The sequence below is a fragment of the Petaurus breviceps genome, unplaced genomic scaffold (genome assembly GCF_028583685.1).
Source record: "Petaurus breviceps papuanus isolate PSGF00001 unplaced genomic scaffold, PetGlider_PUasm1.0 90849, whole genome shotgun sequence".
NCBI lineage: Eukaryota > Metazoa > Chordata > Mammalia > Diprotodontia > Petauridae > Petaurus > Petaurus breviceps.
Genome location: NW_027187361.1, coordinates 13,942,471 through 13,969,924, shown reverse-complemented (window position 1 = coordinate 13,969,924; position 27,454 = coordinate 13,942,471). Strand labels below are relative to the sequence as shown.

Here is a 27,454-nt window from a genome sequence, read left to right as displayed (position 1 = left end):
AAAAAAAAAAATCCTTTCTGAGCTCTTCTATGACCTAAGACCAATTCATGTTTTTCTTGGAGGCTTTGGATGTAGGAACTTTGACTTTGCTGTTTTCTTCTGAGTGCGTGTTTTGATCTTCCTCGAAGCCATAGTACTTTCTATTGTCAGAGTTTTTTTTCCTGTTGTTTCCTCATTTCCCTAATGTATTATCTGACCCTTAACTTTTTGTTAAAGTAGGGTTCTGCTTCTAGGATGGAGGGCACACTGTCCCAAGCTTCAAAGGTTTTATACAATTATTTTCAGAGATACTTCCAGCGACCTGCAAATTTTCAGTTTTTCCAAGGTGTTATAACCTAAAGAGAGGTGTTTACTACTCTCCTGGCCTCTTCTCTGGTCTGTGAAGAGCCACAAGCACTCTTTTCAGCCCTGGAACTGTGAGTGGGCCCTCCCTCTACTGCTGCTGCAAGCTCTGCTGTGCTAGCACTCCTTCTCTCCCTGGGACTGCTACTTAAGCCTGGAACCTGGTCCAAGTATGGGCAAAGCCTTGGCATTTGTAAGTAGAATGTAAATTTTAAAGATCTTCCCTGCCCCTAGGCTAAAGTCCACGTGGAGCCTGGGGTGGGAGGCTTGTTTTTCAGTAGATACTTTTTGATTGGCCAGTGGGTCCAAAAGGTTGTTACATTCTCTGAGCCAGGAGAAGGCTATATAAGTCCTGATGTGTAGCTTTGTTTTGGGACTCACTTTGAGAAGTGTTCTGTGATTTGATCTGAATTCTGGGAAGCCGTTGTTGAGAGTCCCCCGGCTTTGAAAAACCCAGATGTGGAAACCCAGATGTTGACTAGGTATGGATGTAATGGCTGGACAGTTTGGAAAGCTGTCTACTTGATCTGTTTCTGTCTTGATAATTCTGCCTGTATGCTTTGAGGTTCGGGGTGCTGACCTTTTTCCCCTGAACAAGGTAAACGATATATGTCTGACTGATTAAAGTAAGCTTGTTAACCCATTTTGAGTTGCTTTCCTTTAACAAAGCAGATCCAAGAACCTGTATGGGCAGCAAACCCTGAGGACGTTCTTGGGGTGCTTGCTGCTACAGCATCCTGCCTTAGTGCTGGCAAAAAGACCCTTGTAATCTCCTTCTGACCAGTTGTTTGACCATTTTAGGGTCTATGGACCGAGAGCTCTGGAAGCAGCTGCTGTTGTTGCAGTTACTGCTGCCTCTGTCACTGCAGATTCAATGGCTCCCAAGGTCGGCTCCTGGTTTGCTAGGACCCAGGCTTTGCTGGCTTGGTCCATGCTGGACTGTGCTTGACTCTCACCCAGGTGTGCCAGACCTTCCTTGCAGACCTTCCAAGTTGTCTTGGGCTAGAAATTTATTTCACTCTGTCCTTTGGTGGATTCTACTGATCTAGAATTTGTTTAGACTAATTTTTTTTAAAGGTATTTGGAGGCAGTTTGAAGAAAATCTTGGATGAATTCCTGCCTTTACGCTGCCATCTAGGCTTTGTCTCCTCCCCAACCAAAAATTTCATCCTCTTTTGTTAATTTGATGGGGGGACAGGTGGTATCTCAAAGTTGTTGTGGTTTGCATTCCAGTTATTATTAGAGATTTTGAACATTTTTTCATATGATTGTTCATATCCTTTTGCCCTCATAGCAAGAAATGCCTAATATGTTTTGATCATCTATCAATTCTTTTTTTTTTAAGCAATTGGGGTTAAGTAACTTGCTCAAGGTTACATGGCCAGGTGTTTCTGGGTGGGTGCTAAGTTTCTGAGCCTGGATTTTATCCCCAGGTCATCCCGACACTGGAGCTGTTGCTCTTACTTGCTGTGCTACCTGGCCTCCCCTCATCTATCAATTCTTATTCTGATAAATGTGTATAAATTATAAATTTATATATATTTATCCTTATACATTTTGGATGTAATGCAAGTGATTAAAATAAGAAAACAGAATTGAAAATTTTCTTTGCCAAAAGAAAAAAAAATAAAACTATCTTTAGGAATATCAGAAGCTATATTTGAGGACTATTTAAAATTAACTCAATCCACCTTTAGAAGGTAATTGAGTCATCACATATATTGATTACAGTAAAGTTCAAAGCACTTTGCTCATGATAAAATAGTTTCCTCAGTTGAATATACTGACCAAAGATCAGGGTTGTACAAGGTCAGTTGTGAAATCATTGATTTTTCTCCAAATATTCCTTTCATGTAGAAAATGAAGGATGACCAAAATAAAAAAGAATTGAAATGAAGAAACTTCTTTCCTATGATATTTATTTCTATCTCTATCTATCTATCTATCTATCTATCTATCTATCTATCTATCTATCTATCTATCTATCTATCTATCTATCTATCTATCATCTATCTATCTATCTATCATCTATCCATCTATGTATCCATGGTTCCATCTACAAGAATGAAAAATAAGAGAAATTCCTTAGTTCAAGAGCTACTCAGGGGAGTAGCTAGGTGCTTCAGTGGATAGAGCAATGGCCCTGGAGTCAGGAGTACCTGAGTTCAAATCTGGCCTCAGACACTTGACACTTACTAGCTGTGTAAGTCACTTAACTGGGATTACCTTGCCAACAGCTAGTTAGGGGATCCATAATTCTCCATGGGTCACCTGGATAGATTTCAGGGAGTCTATTAACATGGATGGGAAAACATTTACATCTTTATTTTCACTAATCTCTAATTGAAATTTAGTGTTTATTTCAGTTACGAATGTGGACCAGAGGTGTCAAACACATCACCAGTTGTCACCACTCTTCTTTTTTTTAAGCTATTGGGGTTCAGTAACTTGCTCGAGGTTACACAGCCAGTTATTTCTGGGTGTGGTGCTAAGTATCCGAGCCCAGATTCTATCCCAGGTCTCCCACGCTCTTACTGCACCTCCTGGAAGCCCCTAAGCAATTGGGGTTAAGTAAGGTTACACAGTCAGGTGTTAGTTGTCACCACTCTTTAGTGTGATTGAACCAGATTAAAATGTGATTGGGAAATATTTAATAAAATAAATAGAAATGCAACTGAACATAGATAATTTCAATGTATGACTTTCTAATTAAATATGTGATCAGCAGGGATCCTAAGGTACAGTTTGGGGGCCCTCATTTCTATTTGAGTTTGATACCATGGATAGATAACCAATTACTCTGACAAGGGGGCCATAGACTTTAGCAGACTACCAAAGGTGTCCATGAAACAAAAAAGGTTAAGAATCTCTGAGCAAGATGATGATATGAAAAAGCTTTACAGAATCACAGAATTTTCAAGCTGAGACTTAGAGATGTTTCCTTCCTTCCTTCCTTCCATTTCCTTCCTTTCTCTTCCTTCCTTTCTCTTCCTTCCTTCCTTCCTTCCTTTCTTTCTTTCTTTCTTTCTTTCTTTCTTTCTTTCTTTCTTTCTTTCTTTCTTTCTTTCTTTCTTTCTTTCTTTCTTTCTTTCTTTCTTTCTTTCTTTCTTTCTCTCTTCCTTTTATTAATTTATTAAGACATATTCCATAAGATTTCTTCAATTAGAAATTCTTTGAAACACAACCATCATTTTTTTTCCAAACAGAGAATAGAATCATAAGATTTTCACATTATATGAATCACTCCACAAATTATTTAAGTTTTAAAATGTACATTGAGTCTGCCTGTAACCTTGTCATTCTTGGCCATGTTCATCTGGATGGATGCATCGTCCTTGGCGCCAATGATCCTCTTGCTCCCAGAGCATATCCCTTGCACCTACGGATCCACAAACTCGCTGGCGTCATTCTGCATGTCTGAAACTGAGGGATGGAGTGCAAATGCTAAAGGGACATTAAGAGAAAAAGGACGTGGCACTTCCCCAAGCATGGTTCGAGATATATTTTCAATCAAGTTCTATGTGACACGAACGAAATCAATGAATAAGATAAACTATCAAAAGGGAGAAAAAAGTTTCATCAAATATTTCTGTTAAACTTTCGATATCTAAGAATTTTCTATCAAGAGGAGAAAAAGAACACTCTCATTCAGCCACATAGAAGAAATTAATTCATAAATCTTTCCAACAGGTGAGTAGTTGAAGCATATGACCAAATAGTTTTCTGAAGAACTCCAAACTTTTGACAATGGAAAAATACTCCAAGTTACCAATAAGAAAAATACGAATTTGGGTGGCTAGATGGCACAGTGAATAGAGCACTGGCCCTGGAGTCAGGAGGACCTGAGTTCAAATTCGGCCTCAGATACTTAACACAAAAACTAGCCATGTGACCTTGGGCAAGTCACTTAACCCCAATTGCCCTACCTTCCCCCCTACAAAAAGCAAAAAAAAAAAAATACAAATTTTAAAAATGTTGAGTTTTCATTTCATGTCTGTGAAATTGGTAAAGATGATAAAAGATGGAAATAAATGTTATATAGATTAATATGGAGTTTTGAGCTTCTTTATCTATTCTGGAAAACAATTTGATATTATGGAAGAAAAGTTACTAAACTTGTCACATTATTTGACTAGTGATCCCACTTCAAGGCACATACCCCAAGAAGACCAAAAATAGAAAGAAAGGGGGCAGCTAAGTGGCACAGTGAGTAGAGTGCTGGCCCTGGAGTCAGGAGGACCTGAGTTCGGATCTGGCTTCGGACACTTAACACACACAAATAAAAAACCTAGCCATGTGACCTTGGGCAAGTTACTTAAACCCAATTGCCCTCCAAAAAGCAAAAAAAACAAAAACAAAAACAGAATGAAAGGTATATGCTGAAATATTAATAGCAGCATTTCTATGATTGTAAAAAGAAACAAAAACAAAAAATGGATACAAAGCGGTAGCCTGTTGATTAGGAAAATGATTGAACAAATTGTGGTGTACAAATTAAATGGAATATTATTGCATCAGGGAATTCAAAGAAATATAGGAAGACTTATATAAACTGATGCAGGATGATGAAAGCAGAACCAGAATAACATACATGATTACTACAGGAATGTAAAAGCACAAGTAGCAGTAAAGGGCAGCTGGACTTTGATTAATTTCAATGACTGAACTTGGTTTTAGAGAACAGATGATGAAACTCCTTTCTTGTGATTTGGGAGAGAAGTATGGGTGGAATTATGAAAGCAGAATATCAATGTCACACACGGTTGTTTTGCCAGTTGGTTCCACTTGCTTGTTTTTCTTTGTTACAGGAAAGGGTTTGATGTGGATGAGACAATTGGCATATTAAATGACTGTGATGTAAAAATGAAAGTAATAATAATGCTTTTCTTTCTTTGTGTGTGACTGGGTCTTCCTATTTTTCATTGACTGGAAGTGCAGCAGCTACTCACCAGTCCAGTCCTGCTATTGATCGGTATGTAAATTTGATCTACTCTGCTTTTGACCTGGTGAATTCTTCCATTCTTGGGTCTCTCATTCTCAGGGCTTACATTATTGGTGCCACACTTAGTGTGGACACCCTATTGACTTAGCTTGCTATAGCCCATAGTCACCCAACTCAAGAGATCTGCCAGTCTCAAGTTTGTCTCATAGCATGTATTACAAGCATGTTCTATTATGCCCAGTTGTATTCTTTTTTTTACTAAGTAGAATGTACCCAGTGTTGTAGTGGGCATTGTAGAGGAAACAGAAGAAGTATGATATATCATACTGTGAAGGTGAAATGTGAAATAACAGAGGAAAGAAAGATTTGAACTTCTGAGGATATTATTTTATTAAGAAAAGCACACCAAGTTGTATGACAAATCAGGATTAGGCCTCTTTAGTTTAGCACTGGACCCCAAATACAGGGGGAGACAGATTTTTATGCGTTAAAAGAAAACAATTGAAAGATTAGGTAATCTGATTTCTAATTGGAAGAAGGATTAAGGACTTTCCAAGATGGGATGGAGAGAGTGAACAGGTGCAGTTCCCTGAAATCGGAAAAGTGAAGTCCCATTCCCCACCGTCTGTATTCTATTAAAAGAACATGGAGGGGGCAGCTAGGTGGCGCAGTGGATAGAGCACTGGCCCTGGAGTCAGGAGGACCTGAGTTCAAATCTGGCCTCAGACACTTACCACTTACTAGCGGTGTGACCTTGGGCAAGTCACTTAACCCCAATTGCCCCTCCCCTCAAAAAAAGAACATGGAAACAATAACTCATTAGCCAGAGCAGGGCCAATTTTCAGATAAGACAATATGGGTTGTTCGAGATGTATAATGGTGAGAAAACTCCTTGCACCAACTTCAAATCTGATCAGGTTTCTGTCCAGCATAACCAAGGTCCTTACTTAAGGGTCTCTAAGCAACAAACAGAGGTCATTCAGCTTTCCAGCCACTCAGACCTAGGTTCAAAGAATGCAATAAAATTTTCTTCTGATTCTCATAATTGAATAAAGATTTTTTCACAAGACAGAAATTGAACTAGACCCATAATTGAATAGATTGAGAACTGAGTTAGCTCCAGAACTGAGTCACAAGATGGAGTCAGTGTGGTTCTTAACAGATCATCTCCAATCAATGCTGAAGCCATTGACCCTTTGCTTCAGGTTGAAGTCAAGTCCTCTCTAGACAAATAGCCACCTAAAGAAGAGGTTTTGAATGTCATTAGGCTCTTCTCCTGGGGCAAAGCATCTGTTTCTGATTGTATTCCAGCTGAGATTTACCAGGTGGGGAGGGGGTCCAATTCTTATACAAAAGCTGACTGAAATTTTCTGGATTATATGTCAAGAGGAGGTTCTCTCCCAGGAGTTCAAGGATGTCTCCATTGTCCATCTCTACATAGGCAAAGGAAATAGGTTGTCCCGTAACAATCACAGGGGTCTCTCTTACTCATTGTTGGCAAGATTCTTTCCAGAGGCTTCCTTAGTAGGTTGATCCTTCACCCGGAAGATAGTTATCTACTTGAGAACTGATGTAGCTTCAGAAAGGACCAGGAATGGTCACTATGATTTTTTCTGCCTGACAACTCCAGGAGAAATGCCAGGAGCTGAACAGAGGTCAGTATACAATGTTCATTTATCTGACCAAGGTCTTTGATATAGTCAGTCATGAGGACTTAAGGAAAAATATATCAAAATTTATTTGCCTGGAGAAGTTCATCAGCATTGTAGGTCAATTTCATGATGGCACGTTTGCCCAGGTTCTAGATAATGGACAATACTCTTGGGCTTTCCCACTCACCAGTGGAGTGAAACAAGGCTGTGTGCTTGCTGTCATGCTTTTCAGCATGATGTTTTCAGTCATGTTATCAAATGCCTTCAAAGAGCATGAAGACACCAGCAAAGTCAGCTACCATATGTATTCAACTTGAAAAACTACAAGCCAAGACAAAAGTGGAGGGAGTGTTGGTGTGTGATTTGTTTTTTGGTAACAGATGATTGTATACCTAATGGAACCTCTGAAGTTGAGATTCAACAGATTGATTCTCTGCTGCTTGTAATAATTTTTGCCAAGAAAACACAGGTGCTCTGCCAGTCACCACCACAACATCCATACACAGAACCATTGGTTAAAGCTAATGGAGGAGTTTTGAATGCTGTGGACAAGTTAATTTACTTTGGTGGTATACTTTAAAGGTATGTACACATTGATAATGAGGTTGACACATGCATTCCCAGAGTTAGCTCAGTGTTTGGGAGGCTCTGAAGGAAAGTGTGGGAGAGCAGAGGTATTAGTCTGACTACCAAACTGAAGGTCTACAGAGCCATTGTGCTGACTTCATTGCTGTATCCTTGTGAATCCCGGACAGTCTACCAGTGCCATGTCCAGAAACAGAATTATTTCCCTTCCAATTGTCTTAGGAAGATTCTGAAGATCACTTGGCAGGTATCAAACACTGAGGTCCTTTCTCAAAATAAACTGCCAAGCATTCAAACTCTACCGCAGACACTGCAACTCTAACAGTCTGGTGACATGGTTTGAATGCAAAATGAGTGCTTGCCTAAAAGACTATTTTATGGAGAACTCAAACAAGGCAAGTACTCACATGGAGATCAGAAGAAGCAATACAAGGACACTCTCAAGGTCTCTCTGCAGACTTTTAGAATTGATTGCATTACATGGGAGACACCGGCACAGGACTGCCCATCATGGTGTGCCCGCATCAAAAAAAGTGCTGTGTTCTGTGAGCAAAGTGGAATTGTAGTAGCTCAAAAGGAACGTGCATAAACTTAGAGAATGCACCCCAAATGTTCACATGGACTATTTCTGTCAGACCTGTGGTAGAGCCTTCAGAGCTCACATTAGTCTCATCAGACACAGTTGGACACACTCTAATTTGGCTCTAATATTGTGTTCTATTCCCTATACCCTTTAGCTGACTTGAATATCCAGCTGGAAAAGGGGCCGTTCCTTGAGAACCCTGACTCAATCTCTAATCATTATTAATCAGTTCATTATGATTCCATAGGAGTAGTGATTATAAGTTCTGTGTATTTGGCCCCAGACCTATGAGCTACAGATTGTAAATTCACTTACTTAATCATAAGAAGTTAACCAAAGGCTCTCCACCCTTGTTTTTCCTTGTTGTGGTGATCAAACTAACTGTGGTAGAGATGAGTCAACTGCACAGAAAATCCCTTAAATTTATTTCTGTACCTCTGGACCATTCTCTCTTGTCCAACATGAACAGGTGTCCATTTTATGACCACCTAGTCAGTGGGGATATTACTTGCTTTGCCCAACCTATAACCCTGCTGATATGTTGTTTGCTTATTTTAACCTATGCATCATATGTGAACCCATGGAATTATTCTGTATTTGGTATAACTCTTCTTGAATGTTTAGATATCTAACCCTATAAAAATAGGGCCCTGGAAGGACGGGCATCTCAGATGGTGAGGAAGATCTGAGGGCCGCTTCATTAGAGAGGACAAGACTGTTTAAAAAAGTGCTATTGGCTCAGAGCTTTGCTTCATTCTCTTATTGTAGGTTGGATAATTTTTTATTACCATATTATTGGCAGGCAACCTGATATGGGATAGTGATACACCCTAACCTCTTTTGGCCGGCCCCTGTAATGCCATGCATGAGCAGCTTTCCAGAAGAATGCCACTGTGAACAGTTTTTAAGGTTTTGATTACGCAGTATAGTGATCACTCTATTTATTCCATAACAAATCAAAGCAAAACTTTCATAAAAAATCAAGGTACAGCATTCACAATATTACAACTTATCACAGAAAATCACAATATAATATTCACAACATAGTATCAAAGTAAAATAGTCACTCTTAAGTTAATTCAATCAGTCACTTACTCAGTAAAGTCTTACTAAGTATCATACACAAAATCCTCCACCCCTAGGTCACTAGTAAACTATAATTCCATCATTACTCAGTACCCAGGGAGAGATCTTTTCATCTTGACTTGGGGCCAGTTCTCAGATTCCCTGGATCCCCTCCCACGGTCCCAGATTCTTCCTGGATTCACCAGATTGTCACCTGGGTTCAATGGCAGACAGCTCCCAGTTCCTTGTCCAGCTCTCTGGGCAGGTCCTGCTCCACACTGAAGTTCACAGGGTCTGGTCCATGTCAGCTCCTTCACAATTTCTGCTTCAGGGAATTCAAGGCTTAATCAAGCCACAAACAAACAAAGTCTCAGCATCCCAGTCATTCTTCAGTCACCTGGGTTCTGGGCTCCTGGACTCCTGTTCAGAAGATGCTCCACCACCACAAGTTCTCAGGAAATTCTGGCTCAGTTTTCCATTCTTCTGTAGCTGCTCTGCCACCAGATGCTGGTCCCAGGAAATTCTGCCTGTGCCTCTCTGGGGCTTTTCACGCCATTAGTTTCCTGTTTCAGTCAACCCCTTCCTGTTACGTCAGCAAAAGGAGCCAGGTTCATATCTTCTGTTTCCCCAAGAGAGGCTTGATCAGTTACTAAGTGCTAAGTACCTGCTACCTTTGCCAAGACAAAGGGATCTTCAAATTCAAATTACATTATCATTATGCCCTGCAAGTGACCCCCAAAAAGGAAGTGCACATGGGGTTGAATTTTCAATGACCGTTCCCCCACAGACTCCGCTGACTCTGGGAGGATGAACTCTCCTGCACTCAAATTCTCTGAACTGAGGTAAATCTCTTCAAATTGGTGAGTTGGTCTTGATTTACTGTAAATTTATTTATTTTTTTAAAAGACGGGTCCTGATTAGGCTAAGAGGGACCGTTTGAATTTGTGACTAATCTGTCTAAGTTTATGAGTGCTGGCATACCAAATTCTATTTTTTTTATAAAAAAATATAGCCATAATTTTAACTTTTTAAACATAGATTATTGTTTGTTTTCCCTGTTTTTCTTACTTTCATTTTGTTAATACTAGAGAGATTCAGAAGTGAAAATGTTAGTTCCTCATTTTCTTTTTCTTTTTTTTTTTTTTAAGCAATTGGGGTTAAGTAACTTGCTCAAGGTTACATGGCCAGTTATTTCTGGGTGTTGTGCTAAGTATCAGAGCTCGGATTTGATCCCAGGTCATCCCGACTCTGGGGCCAGTGTTCTTACTCACTGAGCCACCTGGCCACCCCTAGTTCCTCATTTTCAACCAGCTAGATAGCCACCTAGCTAATTTGAAAACTTCCTGTTGTCAGGGTTAAAATATATCTTTTGCCTTTAAATTCTTTTAACAAGGAGTAATTAAATAATTCTTTTCATTAGTAGAGAAATCTCTTAAATTGGTTGAGGGGGAGCTTTTAGGGCCTTAGGGGAGAGATTCCCCAACCTCACCAGTAAGCTGTCGAAGACTAATTCCACCCTAATTTTTTAAATTTGTAAAGTATTTTATCGTCCTATTTTTTTCAGTATGCATCCATGCAAAATGCAGAATGTTTAAAATCACAGAATCCAAGAGTTGGCAAAGAAATTCATATCATCCAGTCAAAACTACACCTCACCTCCATAGCATACCAAACAAGTTGCCATTTAGTATCAGCATAAAGTAATCCAAAGGAAGGTCATTCCACTTCCAACTACTCTCATTACTATAAGGTCTTCCTTGCCAATTCTTTTTTTTTTTTTAACATTTGTTTTTAAAACTTAGTTCCAGATTTTTTCCCTTCTTCCCTCCTCACCCACCCCCACTGGGAAGATAAGCAATTCAATATAGGTTGTACATGTGTAGTTACATGAAACATTTCCATAGTAGTTATGTTGTGAAAGATTTAACTGTATTTCCCTCCATCCTATCCCACCCCCCACTTATTCTATTTTCTCCTTTGATCCTGTCCCTTTTCAAAAGTGTTTGCTTCTAACTACCCTCTCCCCCAATCTGCCCTCCCTCCATCCTTCCTATCCCCTTCCCCCCTATTTTCCTGTAGGGTAAGATACCCAATTGAGTATGTATATTATTCCCTCCTGTAGCAGCAAGCACCCCAAGCGTCCTCAGGGTTTGCAGCTACCACAGGTTCTTGGATCTGCTTGTTAAAGGAAAGCAACTCAAAATGGGTTAACAGGCTTACTTTAATCAGTCAGACATATATCGTTTACCTTGTTCAGGAGAAAAGGTCAGCACCCTGAACCTCAAAGTATACAGGCATAATTATCAAGACAGAAACATCAAGTAGACAGATTTCCAAACTGTCCAACCATTACATCCATACCCAGTCAACATCTGGGTTTCCACATTCTGGGCCTTTCAAAGCCGGGGGACTCTCAACAATGGCTTCCCAGAATTCAGATCAAATCACAGAACACTTCTCAAAGTGAGTCCCAAAACAAAGCTACACATCAGGGCTTATATAGCCTTCTCCTGGCTCAGAGAATGTAACAACCTTATTGACCCACTGGCCAATCAAAAAGTATCTACTGAAAAACAAGCCTCCCACCCCAGGCTCCAGGTGCATGTTAGCCTAGGGGCAGGGAAGATCTTTAAATCTGCATTTCCATTACACCTCCTTAAGCCAAATTCAATGAGAGTAAGTTTGACCCATTCCTTTTCACCTTTCTGTTCTTCCCCTCTATTGAAACAGTTTTCTCTTGCCTTTTTTATGTGAGATAATTTACCTTAATCTATCTCTCCCCTTGTCCTTCTCCCAATAAATTCCTCTATCACCTTTTAATTTTATTTTTTAGATATCCCTTCATATTCAACTCTTCTTGCTCCCTCCATGAATACATGTATATACATATGCACACACACATATATATACACACATACACCCTCCTCTACATACATATGTATGCATACAAATATATATATATATATATATTTACATATACATATATATATTCCCATCAATTATCCTCATATTGAGAAAAGTCTTATGAGTTACAATTATCGTTTTTCCATGTAGGAATGTAAATAGTTCAACTTTAATAAGTTCCTTATGATTTCTTTTTCCTGTTTACTTTCTTATGCTTCTCTTGCTTCTTGTATTTGAAAGTTAAATTTTCTATTCAGCTCTGGTTTTTTCATCAAGAATGCTTGAAAATCCTTTATTTCATTGAATGACCATATTTTCCCCTGAAGCATTATACTCAGTTTTGCTGGGTAGGTGATTCTTGGTTTTAATACTAGCTCCTTTGACCTCTGGAATATCATATTCCAAGCCCTTTGATCCCTTAACGTAGAAGCTGCTAGATCTTGTGTTATCCTGATTGTCTTCCCACAATATTCAAATTGTTTCTTCCTGACAGCTTGTAATAATTTCTCCTGGACCTGGGAACTCTGGAATTTGGCTATAATATTCCTAGGAGTTTTCTTTTTGGGATCTTTTTCAAGAGGTGATTGGTGAATTCTTTCAATTTCATTTTTTGCCCTCTGGTTCTAGAATATCAGGGCAATTTTGCTTGATAATTTCTTTCTTTTTTTTATTTTGGAGGACAATTGGGGTTAAGTGACTTGCCCAAGGTCAGTTTGTGTGTGTGTGTGTGTGTGTGTGTGTGTGTGTGTGTGTGTTAAGTGTCTGAGGCCAGATTTGAACTTAGGTCCTCCTGATTCCAGGGCCAGTGCTCCGTTCACTGCACCACCTAACTGACCCTTGATAATTTCTTGAAAGATGGTGTCTAGGCTCTTTTTTTGATCATGGCTTTCAGATAGTCCAGTGATTTTTAAATTATCTCTCTTGGATCTGTTTTCCAGGTCAGTGGTTTTTCCAATGAGATATTTCACATTGCCTTCTATTTTTTCATTTTTTTGCATCTGTTTTATAGCATCTTGATTTCTCATAAAGTCATTAGCTTCCACTTGCTCTGATCTAATTTTGAAGGAAATTGAAGGAAAAAACTCTTCAGTGCATTTTTGAAATTTCTTTTCCATCCATCTGACAAATTTGGCTTTTTAAGGCATTCTTCTTCTCATTGGCTTTTTGGGCCTCTTTTGTCATTTGAGTTAGTCTATTTTTTTTTTTTTTGCTTTTTGGAGGGTAGTTGGGGTTAAGTGACTTGTCCAAGGTCACATGGCTAATTTTTGTGTTAAGTGTCTGAGGCCGGGTTTTAACTCAGGGACTCCTGATTCTGGGGCTGGTGCTCTATTCACTACGCCACCTAGCTTCCCCATTAGTCTATTTTTTAAGGTATTGTTTTCTTCAGTATTTTTTTGGGTCTCCTTTAGCCAGCTGTTGACTCACTTTTCACGGTTTTCTTGCATCATTCTCATTTCTCTTCCCAATTTTTCCTCCACTTTTCTTACTTGATTTTCAAAATCCTTCTTGAGCTCCTCCATAGCCTGTAACCAATTCATTTTTTCTTGGAAGCTTTTGATGCAAGAGTTCTGACTTTGCTGTCTTGCTCCCATTCCATGCTTTGATCCTTTTTGTCCCTAAAAAAGGAATGTATGGTCTGATTGCATTTCTTCTGCTTGCTCATCTTGCCAGTCAATTACTTGACTTTTGAGCTCTTTGTCACAGTAGAACTGTGCTTCCAGAATGGAGAGAGCTTTGTCCTAAATTGCTGGGGTTTTCACAGCTGCTGGAGCTCTTAGGAGGGTGCCTTCTTTACAGCCCCCACGTGCTCTGGCACACTGGCCACACATCCCAGGTCCACCACCCAAGACTGCAATACAGATCCAAGTAGGTTAAAGCAAAAGCGATTACCCTCTGAATGGTTTCTTGGTCCCCTTAAGATTTGCAGGGCAGGAGCTCTGGAGGCAGGAGATGCAGCCACCATGCCTCCATCCCTTCTTGCCCTGGGGGCAGGGGCTGGACTGAGCTCTTCCAACAGTGTTCTATGCTGACCTTTTACTTTGTCTTTGCCATTTTTCGGTTGAGAAGTCAGGAAACCATGACAGCTGCTGGTGATTCACTCTCCTGAACTCTGATCAATCCCACTGTTTTTTGACCTGAGAAGAAGACTTGTTTTAGTTTTACAAAGATGAGGAAAGGAAAAGGTTCATTTTGCTTTTATTTGTTTAGGACTGTCAGTTATTGACAAGAAGAGCTAAATTTTCAGGAAGCTTTAAAGAAAAGTAGTCATAAATTTTGCTGAATGTTCTCTTATAAAGGACCTTTAGGTCCTAGTTGACTGGTCTTAGGATCCTAAACATTAAGTCCAGAAATTAAGAATTGAAAAGTATTGGAGAATTTGCCAAAGCAAAGCCTTAAACATCTGAGTGTTAGTTGTAGGAAAGATGCCTATGTAGGCGAGGCTCAGGAGGGTTGGAAATTATCTCCCTCACTTTATTTTGACAGCCTGGGAAAAGGGTGGACTCTGTTCAGGGGCTGATATCCGAGGGAGGTAATCTCCAGTGCCTTCAGTCGGGGAGCTTCTCAAGAAGGAAATAAGGCAGGTCCTTGGGAATCTAGTCCAATTCTCTCAAGGGAAGGTTCTCTGAGAAAGTGCCACTCCTGAGAGATGGGGTCAGGTATAAGAGGACAAATGCATTCTTATAGGATCCCCATTGAGTAGGATTTTGTCAGCCTGGGAAAAGTGTGGACTCCCTCCCTGTTGGTGGGATGACTAAAGATAAAGCTATTAAGCTGTACAAAGTTTGGTTTGAGAATACAAAGGGTTTGGGGAACTGTTATGGCCAAAGCATTGAACTTTTGATTACTTAGAAAGTTACAGAATTTAATTGAATAATCTCTCAAATCAATTTAGAATAAATGAATGATTGCTATTGGTACTTGCTTCATCACTCTCAATTTTTCTTCCTGTGATTATACTTTGGCAAAAAAGTGTAGAGGAATGGAACTCTAAACCAGCTCTTCTATTGGTTTAGGGACCTGTTCTAAATATGTAGTGCACTTTAAATGGGTGAGCCCAATTGTAAAAGTAAACTAAAGCAATTCGTGTTGTTACTAAATTATGTGTTTTATTGATACAGTTCTAAAAGCATTAACGTAATTAGGAAACAGAAGAATTATTTTAGGCTGATAGCAGGACTCTAGCTATAAGATGGTCATAAGTTCTTTTTTTTTTTAAACTATAAACTAAGAAAGCAGTTATTTATTCCATCTCTGTAATGTTATAGAATGTTATGGAACATGATGGACAATTAAGGCAAATAAGCAAACTATTCCTTTCATCCCAATTAACCATGTGGAAGTGTCGTGGTGTTCAAGAAGCCCTGTAAACAACCTTCTTCCATCAACCCACTCTGGATAGTCTATAGCTCAGCTGTGAGAGGTGCCTTTTCTAATCAGAGCATTTTTTTTCTGATAGTCACTATTATCATTCAAGAAACAGCCTGAGAATCAGGAAAATCAGATTTCTGCATATTTTAGTACCTTCATAGCTAAACTGACAAGATTTAGAGGAAACAAATAGTCATCTTAATCTGTGTGCTTAGTACAAAACTTAGGGTTTCAAAATGGTTTCTTAGGAACGTTCAAGAATTTCCTGTTTTGTTTTTACCATCTTATTAAAAGCAGGCAGTTGTCTCTTAAAGACAGATAGATCTCTTTTTGGCTAATTCCATACCTTTAACCATTATTCAGTCTCTATCCAAACAAAATAGTTGCCATTTCAATACTGGAGTCAGTCCCAGAGCATCAGAGGTGTGCTTCTAGGGGGAAAAATAACCCAAAAACCAAAACTAAACTTTATCTAATATTTAGCAGTATGGATTCAGAATTCAGGACAACCTAGCCCTCTTGACTCTTGTATCAATATTTGTAAGCAAACCATATTATAAGTGCATCCAACCACGCAACATTCTGATCATTTGAAGTATTTTCTCTTATGCTGTGTTTGATACTGCAAGGTGCCACATCAGCTGGGTGTCATCCATCACCTGAAAGCAAATAATAAAGGTTTATATGACCTTTTTGTAAATAAACTTAAGGGAACCTTTTCCCAAAAAGCTCATAAAATCAGTGGTCAGATAGTCATAAGTTCTATACTTAATAGAAGAGAAAGGTAAGATCTTGACTTCACAATCTTCTGGAAAAACACTTAGAAGTTCAGGTCTGATTTGAAGTGTCTGTTATATGTTCTCTGTGTGTCTATTTGAAACTAAGTTTAGCAATAATGGGTTCTTTATTTCAGATAGAAAGGGACCTTTTACAATTAGGAAAATCTTTAAGAGTGGGAAATATGTGTCTATTTTGTCTGTGCTCTTAGTGCTTTGTGCTAACCCACTTGCACAAAGTGGTGCTAACAAGTGTTTTATCTCTGCCTTTTCTTTCGGTGTGGTCAACCAAAAGAAATAGGCACAAAAATAAGTGAACTTTCAAAAAAGGATTAAAAGAGGACAAATCTCTCTTTTTCCTGTGTTTTCAACACTGGTCATGTTGGAGATTATGAGATGAAAGACAGATATAGAAATTAATTGAAAAATAAGATACAAAAAAAGATGGGAAGCCAAATTTATAAAAAAGGAATAATTATTTCGTTCATTTCTAAATTATAATTTGGAAGTCTTTGTAAAGTATTTTGATGAATTTATGTGGTACTAGAAAATTCTTTAGAATGAAAGAAACAACAGCAAAAACAACCATTCACAGATCAGTTATTTCATAAAAGAGACCTTTAAAATAACTGGGAATTGATTTAAAGTATGCATCTTAAGAACTATCTTAAGAGCCATGAGTTATATTCAGGAAAATTCAGTGAAACAAGAATTTGGGGAAGTGTTGAACTAAGAAAAGCTTAGGGAATAGTATAGGAGAATTTAGATTTAAAATCTTGTGAGCTTAAATAATTCCACAACTCAGAATTTAAAAAGAAACACATTTGCTATGCTTGAAGACATTTCAGTTAGTGGCTAGCAAATCTCTAAGTGTGAAGTTTTGGTGTATCCATCTGTGAAATTGATTTTAATTTTAGTGTAGAATAAAGACATACTTGAAAACTGTACTTAAAGTTGGGATGAGCTTGTTATGGGAAGGAATTTTTATTATTAGAAGACAGAATAAGGAAATTTTAGACCATCTTCAAAAAAGAGTAAGAGTGTATAGAATTGAAGTTCATTTACTTTTCTGCTTTTTACTGCTTTTAAGTAACCAACCTGAGGATTTAGGAATAGGAATCCCAGATTGAAGGTGATTCATTCCCAAAGTACTCCCCCCAAAAGACTACTTGTTTTGAAATCAGAAAGCAACTGAAGGTAGGTGAAGTTTAATGATTCTGCTGCTGTTTGTCTGTTGTTTAGGTAAATAAAAAACAGTAGAGCTTGTGTTGAAAACAATTGGTTAGTGAAAATAAGTTCAAATTGCATAATTAAGATTATGGTAAGTTAGGGGAAGATTCATTGAAGATAGAATTAAGCAAGAATATGTATTAAAAATACATATAGGAAGAAATTAAGTGCTTGCATGCCTAATAGAGTGTGCCACCAAGAAGGGCCTCCTGGGGATCTCTTAGTCTTATGAGCCTGGACACCAAGTCTGTGATTAGATCTCCAGAAACCTCTCATAAAAGCCGAAGGGGATTGAACAACATGACTCTTCAATAAAGGGACCCCCTGTTCCGCAAACCCTAAAAATAGAAGAAATAATTTAGTGTACATAAAAAGGGAAAGAGGGAAAGGGCAATGCTATTGGCAGCAGTGCCTGTGACGGGAGGAGCAAGGCACTGTCATTCTACTTGTAGAGAGTCGGGGCTAGTGGCAGAGCCCAGTGACCCTTTAACAGGAGAGAAGGCCCTTCACAGCCTTCCTGGTATTAGAGCTGGTTGTAGGCACACCAAGGCTGTTTTGAACAGCTCCCAATGATAGTGGCTTTGCATGTAAGGGTGGCCAGTCTGAAAGTCAGGAAAGACCATAAATGATCAAGGATGCTGAGATTAGAAAAGATCAAATGAAAATGAGCGTATGGTTAATAAAAGTATAAAATAAGTTTTGATAGGGAAAAGCAGAATTTGTGAATTATTTAAAAACTAAAATTAATAGACTTAACTTTGAATGATTTGAAAGGAAATAGAAAAAAATACTTCAAAAAAGTACAATCTCCATTAGATAGTTATCCAGTAGTGCAATTCCTGTCACATTTGTGTGCCATAGTTGGGTTTTGGTCACTGCCAAAATAGCTGGATGAATGCCTTTCCAGCGTATAAAAGGGAACTTTGAGAAGGAGACAGATTTCTTCTCTAAAGTCATCCTGCTCACTAAAATTTGTGACACCCTAAAATGAGGAACTAGTGCTGAGAAAGTTGTTTTTGAGTCTGTTTGCTTATGACGTGTAAAAACCTTGTGATTGTAACTAATTCTAATTGCCCAAAAGCTCTTAAAGAAATTGGGATTAACTATACATTTATAACCACTAAAGAACCAAGAAGACATTTATTAAGGGAAATAAACAAGTATAAGAAAGAAAGAATAGTATTGCATAAGGAAATTAGAAATGTTAAGGATAAGTTGAAGGGTGAAGAAAGTTGAAGTCTGTTTGCATTGACAGTGTAAATTCAGGATTTGAAAGTAAAGGTTTTGGAGTTTTGGAAAGGAGATTTCAGAGAGGGTCTTTATCCCACTGAAATAGAAAAGATGCAGGAACTCTTTTTTAAAGCGATGTCCCTTTGATAGTTTCTGTATGTCTTTCTTCCCCAATCAATGTGTCTACAAAATATGTTTCATAAAATACGTTAATTGATTGATAAAGGATTATCTCTCAGCTCTGATTTAAATAGTCATGCTAAAGGATTAGTAATTTAGAAAATTTAATGAAATTGATTTGGCTCTTTGGGTAATTTAAAGAAACAAAGAAGTAGTAATGGGTGGTTGGTAGTGTCACCATGAATTTTTTTCTTTTAATATGTCAACCAAAAAAAATGGAACTTTGTGCAAAACAAAGTTTAGTTATTTCCACTAGTCATAATAAATCAAAATGATTGAGTTGAAAAATATTGTAACGGTAGTAAATTAGAGAATCTAATCAGTCCTTGTATGTACAAAGAGAATAATAAATATTTACAGCTGTTTCCCAGGGTTGTTGGAAGAAACACATAGCTGTGAAATTGCCAGTGCTTGGCTTAAATAAAGGACAAGCATTGTAGTGTTCAGACCTTGTACAAATACAATTGAACAAAATATTATCCCATTTATAGATAGTTTTTCTAACTGGAATGGGATATTAACAAAATTGGAAAATTATGGACTAAACATTTTAAAATATTACTAAACACAGGCTTAAGCAACTTTCAAGATGTAGAAAAAACCCGGCATATGGTAGGTACTATGTAAATTACTATGATTTGCATGAAAGTTCCAGGGGTAATAAGATAAAGTACTTTCTATGAATTGATAAGTTTGAAAGGGATTAAAATAAATTATCACATGACTGATGATATTTTAAGTACATGAAGGCTAAGAGAAGCTGTTAAAGCAAGTTTCTTCCTCTTTTCAATGTTAAAACTGTTACATTATAAATATATTTATTATGTGATTATTAGAGTATTTCTTAAAAATAACTAAATAGCAACAATAATAATAACAACAATAATAGTGCTTATAAATGGCTGACTTACTGTTGGGAGAAAAGCATGGTAAAATTCTCTTAGGAGATCTTTGTCTGTGAGGCTCCTTAGGATGAGCCCTCTAACAAAAGTATTGTGAAACTGTGAAGTACTGCCCATTTGAGGAACTAGGGTCTTTCCCAACCAAAGCAGAAAACGGAAACCTTTTGAACAATAAGTGAGTGTCATTTGAGATCATCTGGAAACTCATATAATTATATCTTTTACTGCTATTATTTTGAGCCAACTATTCACTGTGTATGAATTTGTGGTGAAGTAGAAACAGCAGTACAATGCTAAACAGTCTTTTAGGTCTGAGTGACTGGGATAGCCACTCCTTTCCAGAACTTCTATCTCCAAGTATACTTTTTTAGTTCAAATCAGTGTGGCATACCAGGGATGATAGATTTACTTAAGCAAGAGGGGGCCACTCCAGATTCCATCCTAGTGGAAACCTGCATGACAGCCACTTGTCCAACTTACACGGTTTTTAATAAGCTTGCATTTCAAGTCACATCCACTAGTGGCCATTTGCTAGCTTTGAACCCCTCTTTGAGCACTTAAAGAAAAAGATTATTATTGTGCCCAACTTGACCAAAGTTGAACTATTCCCTAGTTTTAAAGCCACAGATCCTTCTCATACCATAGCTTTCAGCAAGGAAATTGATACTAATACTTCAATCTTTCGCCCACCAGTGTATGGCCTGAACCCCTAAATGGTCAGCCATTTGATAGACCCATTTTGCTAGTACTGGATCTTCAGTTGGTGTCAGAGTAGGGACAATATGTTGAGTAGCAATCTTTGTTAGTTGATCAGCATATGCATTGCACTCACATTCCGGCAAGGTGAGAGCCACATGAGCATCTACATGAAAAATTGACAAATTAATAACCGAAGAGATGTCCCATATATCTTCCCATAATTCTTTGCCCCAGACTTGTTTACTATGAGTTTCCCAATTTTGATTTTTCCATATGGGCATCCATGTAGTTAACCCATTAACCCACGAATCATTGAATATATGACATCCTCCCTGTTCTGTTTTAATGGCTTGATGTACTGCCATAAGTCCAGCATATTGACTACTTCCACTTGTCCCAGCACTTTCTTTAATCTGAGTCTCCCTGAAGGTGTGATGAACTTGGATACAATGGTTCAGGAAGATCTGTAAGGTCGGTTCTTACTTCTCTATTCTAACATCAAATCCCTTTTCACGATATATTTTGTATCGCAGTTGGAATACCATCAATTCTTCCAAAATCTACCTCTGCTCTCAATAGAGCAGTAAACAATTCTTTTCTTGTCAATCTGTTTTGACTTTGAATCTGCTGGCTATTTACTCTTCTCTCTCTCTTGAGGAAATTTATCTTTTTCCCATTCCCCTAAGTCACTTAGCTATGAAATCTTATCCAGCACCTTTGAAAGAGGGTTCCCTATTTCACTAATTAGTAGAGTCAGAAGTAGGTATTTACAAGTAGGAGGAGCCATCTTCACTATGATATTTCTATGAGAAACTGCTAAGGGGATATCATGATACAAATTTGCATCTCCAACCATGATAGTAGTCTTCATTACCTCCTCTTTTAACTTTCTCATACAATCTCTAAGAGAGTACTAAGATCTCTCTCCACTAGGCCACATAGATTCAATGCATTTTATTGCATCCATTGGCAGCTAAAGCCAACAGATCGGTCATATTATTACCTTCTAACATATGATAATCCCTAAAAGCCTGCTGTACAAAAGCAATCTGACTAACACCTATAAATTTCAAACAATCCATGCTATCTACCCATACTCCTTTGGCCCCTTCATCACTGATTCTCACCATCCAAGGCACTGACGATTCTCCCATCCTTTGAGTGAATTGGCTTAATATATCAGTAACCTCTTGCTCAGTGAAATCCTCAATTATCTCCCTGAACTCTGTTTGGCCCCCATGGTTCTCCTGCTTTCTTCTTAATGTGGGGTGAATTTCTGCCCTTGTAAAAGCCTCCTCATTTAAAATTGTTTCATTTTCCACCCATGCACTGTCCTGACAGTTGTTGTCATGGCCACCAGGCTCAGTTTGTTTTAGGGGGGCATGCACATTCCTCCTGTTAGTTTTTTGCTTTTTCTTCTGAGCCAAACCCACGACAGCAGCCTTCTCTTCCACTACCTGAGATCCTCCAGCTTGCTCTTCTGGAGAGCCCAAATGCTGTGCAACAGAAAGTTCCTCATACAAGTCAGTTCACTTCCATTCTATCTGAGTTTTCTTTTCCAACGTTTCCAAAATTTTCCCTGCTTTTACATATAAATCCAGCCTGTTCTACATATCCCTTCCAGTTCTCTCCCTGGTTTTATTGGTATTCCTTGCAAACATGTTTCTAAATCTGTATGTTCTCCCTTCTGTAGCCTCAGTTCCCAGTTTTCACAGAGTCCTATACTTTTAGCCCATTCCCTTGTTTGGGAGGAATAAGGTAAATCCTCCCATCCTAGGATATCCATTTCTTCCTCTAAAGTCCTTCTGCCTCCAAATAGAGGTCTGATATTTCACAATTCCACCCATCCTCATCTCCAAATGTAGTACCAATGCAATATTCACAGCACCAATGGTGACTGCAAATATGTTGATATGGTTCTCAAGCACAAAATATAACAGACTTCATATAGATTGTGTTTCCCCAATACTCAAATTGTGTCTTCCTGACTGCTTGGAATATTTTCTCCTTGATCTAGGAACTCTGGGATTTGACTATAATATTTCTAAGAATTTTCCTTTGGGCATCTTTTTAAAGAGGCAGTTGGTGAATTCTTTCACTTTCTTCTTTACCCTCTGTTTCTAGAATATCAGGGCAGTTTTCCTTGATAATGATGATGTCTAGGCTCTTTTTTTAATCATGGCTTTCAGACAGTCCAATATTTTATTGTATTGTGATAAATTGTAACATTGTTAATGCTATACCTTGATTTTCTGTGAATGTTTTGCTCTGATTTGTTATTGAATAGAGTGTTCACTATACTATGTAATCAGAACCTTGAAAGCTCTTCGTAGCAGCAGTTCTCTGGAAAGCTGCTTGTGTATGTCTTTACACTGCCAGAGGTGCCAGTGATTCAGTCCCCCAAATGTCTGCTCCGGCCAGGCTGGTCTGTGCCATTGTGGTCCCTGTGGGACTGCATTCTGCCCAGCCTGGTGAGATAGACCCTTCCTATTGGTTTGCCAAGCTGTCCTCAGCTGGAGACATATCAGTGTGGGTTCTGTAGATCTAAAACTTGTTTAGAATCATTTTTTACAGGTATTTGAGGTAATTGGGGATGAGCTCAAGTAAATTCCTGCTTTTACTCCACCATCTTGTCTCTGCCCCCATCCTGTTCATCAAAATTACTTGAGTTGTTTTCATAAACTCAAAAGATTTCCAGAACCTGTATGTAGGGCAAACAATGCTTCCACTCTGCTGCACTTGAACAAAATGCCCTATGGTCTTCCAATGTGTTCTTGGTTAGTGAGAGTCACCACAGATAATCACTGTTACATTTAGTATAGTATGAGTTATCATTTAATCAAATGAAACATAATCAGTATCAGTTGTGTCCAATTCCCTCTTTACGCCTTTGTGCCTCAGTGAGGGGACTGACCCCTACTGGTTTTGTGTCAATCATGAAGGACTGCCTTCCATGCATTCAGATTATAATGATCCAAAGAAAGACTGGAGTCTTTCTGTAGATTGAAATGCGGAAAGAAAAAACTGATTCCTTGGGGACCCCAATTCAAACTCTAATCAGTATTAGTCAGTTCATTATGATTCCACAGGCGCAGTGATTATAAGTTCTGGTATATTTGGCTCTGGATCTGTGAGCTACAGATTGTAAATTCACTTGTTTAATCATAGGAAATTAACCAGAGGCCCCCCGCAACTTGTTTCTCCTTGTCATAGTGACCAAGTCCAAATGTGCGCCAACTACATGGAAAGTCCTCCAAATTTATTTCTATACCTCTGGACCATTCTCTCTTGTCCAACATGAGCCGGTGTCCATCTTATGACCACCTACTTCTTGGAGACATTCCTTGCTTTGACAAACTTGTGACCCTGCTGATATACTGTTTCCTTATTTTAGCCTATGCATCACATGTCAACCAATGGAATCATTCTGTATTTGGCATAGCTATTCTTGAATGTTTGCATATAAAAACAGAGGCCTGGAAGCAGTGGGCATCTCAGATGGTGAGGAAAATCTGAGGTCCATTCCATTAGAGGGGACCAGGGACCCCTTAATAAAGTGCCATTGGCGCTCTGACTCAGTTTTCCTTATTGTAGGTTGGATAATTTTTTATCACCACAATTTGTTTAAAAGAGTTGCTCTCCATCATGGTTTGATACTTTTAAGGATTTCTCAGTAGTAATAGAGAGGTAATGTAGTTTACTTGTTTTAAATAGTCTTGAAAGATGGGTTTCAAAGTGGTATAGAAATTACGAAATATATTAAATTAAACATTTATAGGCTATTTCTCAATGGAACCTCTGCTCTTGGCTCTCTTTACTATATCCTTCAGGCTACCACTAGAATATGGAATAGCTAATATTTATAGAATGCTTCCAAGTTTTCAAAGCACTTTATTCACATTATCTCATTTGATCTTCACATCAACCATTTGAGGTTTCATCATTATCCTAATTTTACAGAGGAGGAAACTGAGGCTGAGAGAGGTTAAGTGACTTGCCCAGGGTCATACAGGTGGTAATTCTCTGAGGCAAGATTTGGACACTGGTTTTCTTGATTCCAAGTCTAGGTTTGTATGCACTACAACACTTCACTGATGCTTCAGTAAGTCAATAAAAATTTATTAGACACCTACTACATACCAGACTAAGCAATGATCATGCACACGCACACACACATACACACACACATCAGTCCCTGATCTCATGGAGCAGTCTCATGGGGGAGACCACATACAAACAATTATGTACAAACAAGCTAACTATAGGTTAAATCTATGTATAGGATCTTTCATAAAACCTTCCCAGACTAATTAGAGAAGTGATGGTTGCTTTCAACCCCTTTCTCTATAAACAAAAATATTCAGTAAATCAATCAATTGATTAACATTTAAGTGTCTACTATGTGCCAGGCACTCTGCTAAGCATTGGGGCTTCAAAAAGAAGCAAAAGACAATCCTTGTCCTCAAGGAGCTTACAATCTAATTGGAAAGACAGCATGCAGACAATTTTCTATAAAGCAAGTTACATGCAGGGTAATTAAGAAATAGTTAAAAGAGGGAAAGCGCTGAAATTAAGAAGTGTTAAGGAAGGTTTCCTAAAGAAAATGGGATTTTAGCTGGCACTTAAGGTAAGTCAGGGAGGTCAGCAGTTAAGAGGGGGAAGGAATTCTTTTCTTTAGTAATCTACTACACGCCCTTACCTTTTATTAAATTCCAGATCCATGTCCCACCCATGTAAGTATGGCATGTAAAAGCTTGCCACAAATGAAGATAGGTAATTTTTTCATCAGGGTTGCCTGAGAGCATGAAAAGGTTAAGCTACTAGTCACACAGCCAGTTTGTGTCAAAGGCAAAGCTTGAATTATATTGCTCAGACTCCAAAGTTTGTCCTTCTAGTAACTATTCCATGTTACCTCTATCTTTGATTTAAATCTACAAGGATATTTGTTACTTATTCATGCATTTATTTAGTGTGATAGTAATGGCAATTAAAGATTCCCCTGTATTGGCTTGGTTTTCAAATTGATTGTGTTAAAGCCCAGAGTTTGTTAATCCCACCTGTGGGATGGGCTTGTTGATGTGAAAAGAAAGTCCTGAACTGGGAGGAGCTGGTGACGTAGATTTGGAGAGACACTAGAGAGAGGCGGAAGCTTTTTTTGGAAGCAGCACCTCGTGGAGAGAGAGAGGCTAAAAGAATTGCTGGTGGCTGCTTTGAATTGCCCTGGACTTTTGAGACCTGCCCCCTGAGCTGCCAAGGACTGAGGAGACATGGCTGTTTTGCTGGTACTTTGTCTGTCTGTCTGTTTTGATGTTATTTTGCCAGATTTGTCCACTGGTGAAAGACTGTCCTTTTGTTGAAGAAGTCCTGGAACCTGGCTGTTCGCTAAGAAGGCCTGCGACTGTCCTGCAGACAGAGAGTGAATACTGTCCACTGGTGAGGGACAGTACTGTTGTTGCAGGGGTCTGGAGACTGTCCGGCAGACAGAGTGAATACTGTCCACTGGTGAGGGACAGTGCTGTTGTTGCAGGGGTCTGGGAGCCTTTCTGTTGGTTCAGAAGCCCTGAAGAAGGATTTTCTTGTTGTATGTTTACAGAAATCCTGGGAGAGGGCTTTGCTAATGTGTTCAGGGGTTCTAGGACTGTTCTACAGACAGAGGATAAATTCATGAAGGGACTGGCAATGTATCTTGTGGCTTTGCTAAGCCTTGTCTCCCCAGGAACTAAGATTGCTGAGAACTTGCCTCATGTCAAGATGAAGAAAAGACCTCCATTTGGGTATTAAGTGCTGTGTTTAAACTTGATGTAACTCTGGGGTAGATTCAATTGTGATCCAGGGGTGGGGAACTTTTGACCTTATTGTGCTCTGTGATTGACAAATGAAGGTACTTTACCTATGTTTGGAAACTAATCTCCATTTGAGAAGAGGGGTTTTGTGGTGGACTTAATTAAGGTATAGCCTAGGGATGGAGTAGTATTTAGAACAGGGACTTTGTAATTGATTGAATGATTGGAAGATCCTGGGGTGGGGTAGTCCTTGGAGATTATTTAATCACACTTAGTAAATGCTGTATTTTGAATGATGTCATGTTTTGATCTTCTCTGTTCTTGGTTTGTCACTGAATAAAATAGAGAGCACCTATGCTGGTATTTTGAACCTGGGAAGTTGCCTTTGCTTGGTATTATATTACAGAAAATCAATCAACAAATGTCTGTCTAGTACCTACAATGTTCCAAGCATTGTGCAGGATGCTGGGGATAAAGATAAAACAAGAAACTATCTCTGCTCTCAATGACCTTACCTTTTATCAAGGTAGAGAGAGTATATATGTATATAAGTACATACAAATCACAGAAATTTTTAGAAGAGAAAGCAGAAGAAGCTGGGGGTATGAGAAAAAACCTCTTATAGAAGGTAAATGATCCTATTAGCCTTTCATCCACTAAGTATTTGCCATAGTGGAATTTCACCTCTAATTTCTTTTACCTAACAGATTAACAAAAAATGGTTTTTAATTAAAGTTGTAACATATAGCTTTGTAATCCCCTTCAAGAGAAAATATATCCCATTTCAGAGATTGCTATAAAAAAAAGATAAAGATTTATATAAATCAGAAAAAAAATCAACATTTATTAATATTTTAGTTCACTGCCCTACAAAATTAGGGTATGTAGGGCACTGAATTTAGGACTAAGGAGATAAAAAATTATAAGGTATATTCCTTGCTTCAAGAAGTTTATACTCAAATTTAGATATGTATTACTATACTAATACTATGTTTATACAAGGTAGGATAAGCTTGGTGGCACACATGAAGTATGACAAGAGTTTAAGGGAAGAAATAATCAATGACACCTGGGGCAGCTGGAGAAGGCTTTATGATGAATATGATTCTAAAACTGGGATTTCCTTGAAGGCAAAGTAAGATTTTGATAAGTGTGTCTGTGTGTCTATGTTCATCTCTTTCTGTCTGTTTGTAGGGGAAGGGAGTAGGGGCA

The 27,454-nt window shown here is 38.4% G+C and overlaps 1 protein-coding gene and 1 long non-coding RNA gene across 6 annotated transcripts in view; one reads left to right on the top strand and one right to left on the bottom strand.

Moving 5' to 3' along the window:
• Window positions 1–9,754: 9,754 nt before the first annotated feature.
• Window positions 9,755–27,454, top strand: part of LOC138149693 (beta-1,3-galactosyltransferase 5-like) — a 53,157-nt gene continuing 35,457 nt past the window's right edge. Inside the window, exon 1 of one of the 3 annotated variants that reach the window (XM_069072889.1) lies at window positions 9,755–10,011. The gene's annotated coding sequence lies outside the window, so the exon portion shown is untranslated. Of the gene's footprint in view, window positions 10,030–25,418; window positions 25,742–27,454 lie in introns of those variants that run through there. The other 2 variants (XM_069072887.1, XM_069072888.1) reach the window with 2 other exon arrangements.
• Window positions 11,373–19,887, bottom strand: LOC138149692 (uncharacterized). Of its 3 annotated transcripts, none has more exons than XR_011165397.1 (3): window positions 19,770–19,887; window positions 15,789–16,101; window positions 11,373–14,208 (listed from the first exon to the last, which is right to left on the bottom strand). It is a non-coding gene; the product is annotated as an uncharacterized lncRNA (long non-coding RNA). The 3 variants fall into 3 exon arrangements; XR_011165396.1 differs by having other exon boundaries at window positions 15,993–16,101; XR_011165398.1 differs by having other exon boundaries at window positions 16,014–16,101.